We start from the raw sequence: 9,556 nt of genomic DNA, 5'->3' as shown, positions 1-9,556 counted from the left end.
TTTAGGGCCTTGATGAAATGAAACAGTGAATAACTCGACTGACTCATATCTTTGATAAGCAGCCCTGGCACTGTGCACAGCGCAATGGCCATTTTAAGCGGGACTTTTTTTTTTCTTTCTCCCCCTTACGCTGATGTACAACCACATGGCATCTGTGCACTTCGTCCAATTTGGCCTGTCCCCTCAGTCACATGCCGTCCACATCAGAGTGGAACTGATAGCCTGAATGAATTGCACCCATCTGTAAGCGGTGGGGCATGATGAGGTGGGGGGAGTTGGGGGGTTGGATGGGAGACTGGCCTCTCAAAGCTGGCCACTGTCATCCGAGAGGGGCCGAGCCTTGTGACAGACGACCGAGCATGTGGCATCTCCCTGACCCTTGAACCGGAAACCTTTCCCCCTATCTGCCCCCGCCGTGGCTAACGGATGGCCCGGGACCCTGGGTGACCGCTGACCACTGGGGATCTTTTATGTGAGCGGTCAATCGCATCAGAAAAGATCAGGCAGGGGTCAGATCAGAAAACAGGTGACCTTTGACCCTCTTTGTGCGGGGCCCTGGTTCGTGGTATTTGCGTAGGGTGTGTAGGAGCATTTATGAGGTTGAGACTTGCCGACAGATGACAGATAAGATTGATACAACAGTTAGCAGGGAGAGGTATTTGTGTGGAAACGGACCACACAGATTAAAGAAAACTGTGTATTCAAAAGGAACAAATAAGAGAAAAGTAGACTTCATCCAAACTGCTATCACACTCTCAACTTTAATTTCCTACCTAATGAATTTATGTGCAGCTACAACTGAGCAAACTATTCCAGTATCAACGTACTTACTTAAGGCCAAAACCATATTAAACAGTTTGAAACAGGTCCAGCAACTCCAGGGTCCTTTTTCCAGCCTAGATGTTTGACTTCAACCACATGTTTACTTTGGCTCGCTGCCATTTCCAACTGGGGAACGTAGTGTTCATTTTTTTTTTTATTCTCAGTGTGATGTGCAGTACTACCAACTCCTCCTTCTACGACTTCTGCAGGGTTAACTGAGTTGAAATTTGGGCCTTTCAAGACATTTTTAATACCACAGAGTTGCCTGCGTCATGGTCAGACCATGCAGTGTTGAAGAATTCAGTCGCAACCTCCAGGAATGATGAGGCCTGAACTATTTCATACAAGTGCATTTATATTTATGTTCATATCACAATTTTGTCAGCAACAACAATTTCTGATAATATTGCTAGTTCACTGAACACAATCTGCACCTGGATAAGAAGCAGAAATGGGAAAGGATGGACTCACCTATTAAAAAAATTAAAAAACCTCTGAATTTAAGGTCCACATACATATGAAGGTCAGAGCTCTGGAACAACAGCACTGTTTTCAAGCAGGATTTGCTCCTGAAGGCCTTTTGCAGCTGATTAAAAATATATTTTGAATACCGTTTAATTGAGCAATAAAGCAGGTTTACACTATGGCAAACAACTGCACCAAAATAAAGCAAAAGGCAGTATAAATATCAATCTTCCGCGTTATGTCTCCTGTCTCCTGGCTAAAGGTGGCACTTACGTACGTTAGGAAACAACAATGATATGCACATCAACTGTATGGTGATGACTGTATGTGTGTAATTGGAGCTCAAATTATCATATCTAGAGTCACAAGCTATTTAATTTAGTCATGTGTAGAATAGAATAGAGTAGAACACACAATTGCACACAGAGATGATTTTGTGTAAATGTTTGATGTTTATCTGTTAACCCAAGAAACCAATAAAGAGTAAAATATAAACAAAAAAAAGGAAAAGAGTAGAAGCATTTCTGTCCTTTAAAACAGTTTAATCCAAAATCAGCCACCGCCACAAGTGCCAGTCTTCGAGGTTCATTGCATGCGAGTGGTTTTAAGCCTGTGTATTAATTTTTCTCTCAGTCTGCCACAGAGTTAAGAGAAAATCTCAAACTTCCCAGCCCAATCTTTTCATATCTTTCCAGGACTGTTTTCTGGACCCGTCTCAAAACCTTCTCAGCAGCACCAGTTGGGTTTATGCCCCCACCTGACAAACATGACCACCCAGCCGGCCGCTGACATTTACAGTGAGCCGTTTCAGCCCATTAGCCGGCATCAGATCCGCATGCTGCGGCACCTCGTGAGTGACATGACCAGCGGCTCCAGGATTTAACTGAAGCCCAACGCCACCACCGTCATCGCCACCTCCTCCTCCTCGAGGCCTCCGCTGGAACAATAAAAGCTTGGTACTGTAACAGGAAGAGGAAATATGGATCCCCCCGGATTCTTTCCCCGCTGTTATTCCTGCTACCACTTCACATAAATTCACACCCGAAATCAAGGCCGATGAAATGACAAAGGGAAACCGTGGCTAACAGCTCACATCCTCTGGGAGATAGGGGATGTGTGTGTCTATTAAAAAAAAAAGAGCACAAGTAAAAGAACCAGATATCCCAAGGACCAAATATAGAGTTCCTCTTGCGTACTGCCGGATATGAATCACTGATTAAACGGTATGACAAAACAAGTTGGAGGAAAAGATGAATGACCGGTTTGAAGAAAGTGATAAAAACATCTTTTAATCTTCACAATTTCACTGTCAGCACTGGAGACAGTTTCACGGGGTTCATTTCCTACATTCCTCAACTTGAACTTCCGAACTCAACACCGATCCGAGGTCAGCGTTTCAAAAACCACACAGGACCCGTCACACAGGATCCCCCTAAACTCACAGTTCCTCTTGTCCCAGGTCGGCGTCGGAGCTCGGGGGACAGATCTGCAGCGCTGCTAAACCAACATCTCTCTGGTCTCGGGTCAGAAATTAAACACAAGGGAAAAAGAGGGGCTACAGTACGACGTCGGGGCCTGTGGCAGACGCTTTTCACTGGAGGTTTATTTTTGTTCAGAGCAACGCCGCTCACATGCAATCAAAGCATCCCGTGTACATAGCTGCACATGCACACTTTCAAACATAAACACACACATTAGTGATTAACAGGGAAATTCCTCCGACTCCCATTGGCTACGCTGTGCTTAGCATCTTGTGCAGTCCCCGACATTGGGATTATTTATACTTCTCTCCTCCACAGAAAACAACAGAGCCTCCAATCTGTACATATCTAGATCAGTGGTTCCCAACCGAATGAATAATGTGATGCAAACTTTTATTTTGTTGATAAAAGGTGGAGCCTGCCATGGGTTTGTTATTACAATGAGGAGCCCAAATACATTTTGAATCCATTCTGTATTATTAACCTGATTCTTTTTTTCTTTCTTATTTTGTTTTGTTTTATTTCGTTTAATTTTATTTTATCTTTCTGTCCCTTTTCCTTTGTTGTGTCATAATCGTTGTCATGTCCCTATAAGCACTACATTGTATTGAAAATTTGAGAAAGGAGATGCTATGATGAATATGATTCTGTATGTATGATTTTGGATGAAACTGAAATAAAACCTAAGTTAAAAATAAATAAATAACAGTTATAGGTTTTTGTTTCTGTTGTCTTTTAATACATTATTTTGATTATCCAATTGGGCGTTGTTATTGGGATTTTAAAATTTCAATATGCACAAATATGATTTTAAAGGGACAACGAGGAGTTTCTATTGGGTTATAAAAAAGTCTCACATTAATGTGGATGAATCTCTGCTACCCACACTTGTTAATGGGCCCATTTTCGATAAATATATTGTTCTGTCTCTATCGTTATTTTGTTATTATTAGTGGTGGCGGAAATGCTGGTTGAGCCGACCAGCGTTTCCTTCGTGGCGAGTCATGAGAATAACGCAGCTGAATCACCGTTTATGGTCAGAACTACGACGGTATGTGAACCTCTTTGAACCTCTGACTTTAATTATTGATGAATGAAAACATGAGTCTGTCTTGCGCCGGTCAAAGAATTTTACGGTGTGCGCGGAGGCTCATAAATGTAGTGTGAAAACGCTTTGCTTTTCCAAAACTCCTCATTGTCCCTTTAATAATTTCACAACCTCAGAACAGACAAAGCTCTGTAGATCCCCTGAAATCTCTGACACCCTCAGTTGGGCACCAATGCTCTACAGTAGATATCCTCCTGCAGCCTCTGGGACATTTCTGAGCTCCTCTGAAGTGTTAAGTGTTATAAAGACCATGTTTTGCACTTTAAAGTTCACCTCTCTCTCTCTCTCCCTCTCTTTCTCTCTCTCACCATCTGTTCAAATGGACCCTGGTCTCAAAAGGTCAAAGCAGCTACGGTCCAACGTGACCTTGTCAATATCAGCGCAGCACTTATCTGTAACGGAAGACACTTTGTGAGGCTGACAGTCAGGTGGGGGGTCGTGGAACGAGTGTTTGTGTGTGTGTGTGTGTGTGTGTGTGTGTGTGTCATATGTGAGGGCGGTGACTAAAGCGTGATCTCAACCAGGGCCGTGCCCTTCAAAACGCTGGTTCCCGTGCCAACTGTGTCGACAGCGAGTGTTGGAGCGCACAGAGAAAAAAGGGCTCTGTAAAAGTGTGTCACCTGGCTCTGGGAACTATTACACCCCGGAGTCCTTGACAGACTGACTAAGTAACACAGTGTCTACAGGAGTAGCAGAGCCTATAAAAAGCCGTGTTGGAATGAGAGCTGGGGCCGTCCTCCCCGTGGCGGCGCGCTGTGATAGCGTAGACGTTCCTGCGCTGGAGCCAGATAATAATGAAATGCTGGTGTCAGACAGGAGACAGGGGAAAGAATCAGGCCCTGTGTGAAACAGTGGGCTAATAATAGCAGCTGAAACTGTGCTATTCCCACCACTGGCTGAGGAACCATCATCACACTTGCACACACACACACACACACACACTCACTCACACACGCTGGCTTGGCACAGAGTTTGAACAGTAACCTGATCAAGCCACCGCAGAAACCAAAGCAATCAGGAATCAAAGCAAAATCCAGCACTGTGCGCATGAGCGTGCACGTGCCGCACAAATGTGAGCGTGTGCGAGTACAGGGGGAGCAGAGCAGAGCGAGCCAGAGATAAATGGAAGCAGAGTTCGGTGGAAACCACTTTTCCCTCCATGAAGCTGGAGCAGCACATGCCTCTGATGTGCCCTACCAGAGAGGAGAGAGAGAGGAGAGAGAGGGCCTTTCATTCAGCCAGAGGAGATCTGTCTCTTCTCCTCTTGCCCCTCATTTCCCCCCTTTCGTCCGCGCTCCTCGAGAGCATCTGAAGCCCATTCTCTTTCTCTCTCCTCTCCCCTCTCCATCACCCGCAAATATAACAACGTCTCTCTCTCTCTCTTTCTCTTTCTCTCTCTGTGCGACAAGACGAAAGGCTTTTCGGTCCTAATTGTACCCAGCCGTCACAGAGACGAAAAAGAGGTGAGGAGTTCTGGTGAGGAGAGGAGGGGGAGGCAGGCGGGGCAGAGGGGGGGGGAGAGAGAAAGAGGAGAGGAGAGGAGAAAGGAGTCGGTCAGGGGAAGAGGAGTCATCGCAGGAGAGAAGAAAGGAAGAAATGAAAGATGTGTTTGTTCAGTACCACAGGCTGACACATCCCTCTTATCTCTTGCCCAGTCAAACCATATGCCCCGAGGCCACAAGGGGGGGGAGGGAGAAAGATGAGGTGTAAGTGTGTGAGCGGGAAGGCCTGGGGAGGGGAGAGAAGGGGAGGGGAGGGGAGGGGAGGGGAGGGGGTCGGTGGAAATACATCTTAGCAGGATACAGAGAAAATCATAAAAGCGGCACATGCCATGCGTACAGTAGGTAAAGAGTTATTCAAGGTCAGCCAGCGATGGAGACAGAAACAGAAAGGGGCCAATCAGAGAAAAGAAAGCGTGACGAGCAGAACAGATACAAGGCGAGGCACTGACTTGTGAACCCGGGGGGAAAAAACGGGGGGCTTCTGCCTGGCCTGGAACCCGCGACGACGACGACTCCGACTCCGACTCCGACTCCCCTCGCTTCCCAGTCGCCTGTTGACCACACACGCCGCCGACTGGCACGGCTTCCACGCCAACGCCACACGACACAGAGCCGCCGTCAAAGCACTCAGACACTCCGGCAGCAGGAGCCATCAGCTACAGTAAAAAGAGGAAAACAGATTTGATTATACACAAGGCCATTCACACTCTGGTAACACAAGTGGACACAAATTGTGACTGTCAAACAACATTTTCACTGCTACTGTATTTGGGGAAGAAGTTGTGTTTGGTTAGTTTTGTGTTACTGCAGCCACTGCCAGGACATTAACATATAGCTGAGGTTTGATTTGTTAACTTGAATAGTGAGTTTAATGTACACAGCAGTATCCTGACTGGGTGAGTGTGTGTATGTGTGTGTGTGTGTGTGTGTGTGTGTGTGTGTGTGTGTGTGACTGGTCCCACATGTTCAACTCCCGCTGAACCATGCGTCCGATTCTCCCTGTTTATTGACTGGAAACCGATACCTTTAAGGGCTTCATTCATGCTACATTACGTGAGGTAAATTCTATAGCACAGGCATCACCGTGTGGTCATTCACCTTCTTGCCCTGGGTGGTTTTTTTTAGTTGGATGTCAGATGTCTGCCCCTCTCTCTCTCTCTCTCTCTCTGCGTTCACAGAAGCCATTGTGTTACCCCGGTGCTCGGCCCTCATTTCTCAGCAAACACCTCCAGCTCTGAGCCGCTATACGTGCCCACAGGGCCCGGTGAAGTTGGTTTTATTTTATTCAGTGTGAGTTTTACTTGCTTTTAATAGGCGCAGAAATTTATGCAGGCGGGGATTTTTATCTGCGAGATTCCAACGTGTGACTCCACATTACTGCAGCGCCATTAAATGTAAAACTCCTGGAAAGTAAGGCTGCTTCTAGGAATAGATCCAGGCGTCTGTGCATGTGTGGATATGTGTGTGTGTGCAGGTCTGTGCACGACCAGCTATCTGCAGCTCATGGTGTGTGGATTTACAGCGTGCCTCAGACCCATCTCACACACATGCACAAACACACATAACACATGACACACACACACACACACACGCCCCTGGGTGCGGAAGGTGCGCTCTTTATCACTGTGACATTTCCATTTAAAACGCAGCCCAAGAGCTCTTACGTTCACATCCATGTTTCCTGTGGCCCATGCTGCGGCACAATACCAACCACTTAACATTTAGCAATGGCAGATCAGCCCCAAATTCTTCCACTTCCCAGCTCTTCCATGGGAAAGCTCATTACTTATCTATGATTTAGGGCGACAAGAGTTATGAAGGGGCGGCGGCGGCGCTGCTGAGAAACAAAGGAAGCGCAGGCTTACTGCTGGTTTATGGGGCACAGTGACGAACAGTCGTATCTGCTCTGAACTTAACTGCTGAGCTGCAGTGAATGCAAAGTTATGAGCAGAGCCAAGAGGCACATGTGCATATGAGTGGTCCTCTGCATGGACTACCCCCTACCACCACCCCAACTTTCCCAAGATAAATCTAAGAGACCACCAGATGTTTACAGGGATAATGAAGATTAAAAAAAACTTTTATGTCAAAGTTACATTTATCTATTTCTGGTTTTTGTCACAGATTGGACAGTTTGACATCATTGAGCTTCTGAAAATGTCACAAATGAAAACTACCTAATCTCCTCATATATACATAATTTACAGCTATACAGTGGTGATAACTGATGAGGTATCACAACTGATTAATCTACATCGTTAAATACTTGGTTGATTTGTAAATCAACAGAAATAGACAACAACTACGTTCACATGCACAACAGTGTAGTCACGTTCCTGTGAAACGCAATATGATGTCAAGATGTTGGCATTTTGTCCCCATTGCATTGTTTCTCTATTAGTTTACAGATACCAGTTTTACGGGCACGCTTCAACAAGAAGTTGGCAAATGTCAAAAAATGCATAGCGTATGTCTCAATGACGCAAATAAGATCTGAATACTCCCATCTTAATTTGGTTATTGCACTGAATAAGCTGATCAGAAACCGCTGTTTACATGGCAATGGCTTCAACAGAACAGGATCTTATTCAAGTGTATATCAGAGTGTTGCTGTGCATGTAAAGATAGTCAATGAAATGAGTGCAACACTGCCATTACACGCTGAGCGAAACAAGATGTCTTACATTGCAAACATCACTTTATGGTTTAGCTAAAGTTGTTAACTAAAGCAGGAGAGGTCACTTTCTGCTTTAAGCTGTTGCAGATGAGTTATCAGTTGATAAACTTGGGAGAAAAAAGGCCAAAATAGTTAACAACCATTGGACCAGGCATCAATTAGCAATTCACTTAATGCTGTTTAGAAGAAGGCCAAGGCCACGGGTAGGCCTCGCAGGCCTAGAGGCGAGTTGATTAGCATTTAGCACTGTGATTTGCAAAACCAACCAGGAGACAAAGAGCTGGGCCTACTTGTGATTTAAGACTCTTTCATGTTGCAGACCTGGGCTGTCTCTCAGTAGGCCTACACAGATGGAGGATTTATTGAATACGAGGATGTCAGCTCGGACTCTACAGGTTTGACCTCTTGACTTAATTCATCTGTCGGCCATCAATCCAGTGACCGCCTGAGAGCAGCAGCACAGCTCATGAAAACTACGGCGGACTGACTTCTGTTCGTGACTGTATCTCACCTCGGCCTTAATGTAAACCAGATGTGACTGATGATGACTTTTCTCCACTCTTTCATTTTTTTTTGCTACCGACGGATGCTGCAGTGCAGTGCTGACCCTGGGCGTCGTGGCCCCCGGGCCTCGGGGTCTCCTGTCGGCCGGGCCGTCCTCTCCTCTCCTCTCCTCTCCTCTCTCCCCCGTCAGAGGGGGAGCTCCAGCGTTAAACACGGTGATTAATCACGCACGCAGCGGCTGGCGTGCTGTGCCGAACACGGCCAATCACCTCCATTAACGCAGGGGAGCTTCGGCGGACACAGAGAGCACTTTGTGCCGGGGAAACACAGGTCATTGTCCGCTGCGACGCCCCGGCCCGGTGGGTGGGTGGTGGGGGGCATGAAGGTAGACTTTGTGCCGGTGTTTTGACAACCTCGGCAGGGCTTCCGAAAACCGCATGTGTGCCATATTTCCTATTTCATATCCTGATTTGGTGACCGTGCAGGATGGGATTACCATAATACACCACGTTTTGTGTGTGTTTTTTTTATTCCTACTTTGATCAGACGGAACTACTGTAAAAACACTGACACGCGGGGAAAAAATAATGATAAAAAAGTTTGTGAGCTCCCTGAAACTTCATTTTCAAATGACCAGTAACCGGATAATGACTTTTCTGCTTCCTGATTGCAGATCTGTGTCCACATGTGGTCTCTATCGCCCCCTATAGGCAAGCGATAGATAGATAGATAGATAGATAGATAGATAGATAGATAGATAGATAGATAGATAGATAGATAGATAGATAGATAGATAGATAGATAGATTTTCCCAATTTCTCTTTTTAAGAAATTTATTGGTGTTTTTATTGATTGATCAGCCCAAACAAATTACACTCACTATAGTTTTCCATTTGATTTTATTGGTCATATCTCTTCGCTGCAGTTTTAGATAGGCTAGATAGTTAAAATGGGTAATAATAAAGTACAATTTCGTTCTTCATGTTATTTTTTTTAG

The sequence above is a fragment of the Trachurus japonicus genome, chromosome 24, assembly GCF_045865225.1.
Source record: "Trachurus japonicus isolate A0001 chromosome 24, Traja_1.0".
NCBI lineage: Eukaryota > Metazoa > Chordata > Actinopteri > Carangiformes > Carangidae > Trachurus > Trachurus japonicus.
Note: the sequence above shows the minus strand (reverse complement) of the source record.